Genomic DNA, 329 nt, shown 5'->3' on the forward strand with positions numbered 1-329 from the left:
CTCAATGGACAAACTTACATCTACCACCAACCTGTGCAGTTGGCTAATCTGACTAACACTGGTCAACAGATGGTTATTCAGCAACCACAGACCCCACAAATCATTTCAACTCTCGATGGACAAACTTACATCTACCACCAACTTGTACAGTTGGAAGGCCAAGTACAACAACCGCAACTAACTGGTAAGTGTTGTGAGGTATTTATATGTATCTGTTTCGTGTATCTTTATCTAATTTTGTTTCTCTTGTCTTTTATTTACAGTGATAAATCTTAATGGTAATCTCATGCAAATTGCTGGTACAACGTCACAAACTGCAACTACTGCAG

Source organism: Temnothorax curvispinosus, unplaced genomic scaffold, assembly GCF_003070985.1.
Source record: "Temnothorax curvispinosus isolate PA1 unplaced genomic scaffold, ASM307098v1 QBEX01016011.1, whole genome shotgun sequence".
Lineage (NCBI taxonomy): Eukaryota > Metazoa > Arthropoda > Insecta > Hymenoptera > Formicidae > Temnothorax > Temnothorax curvispinosus.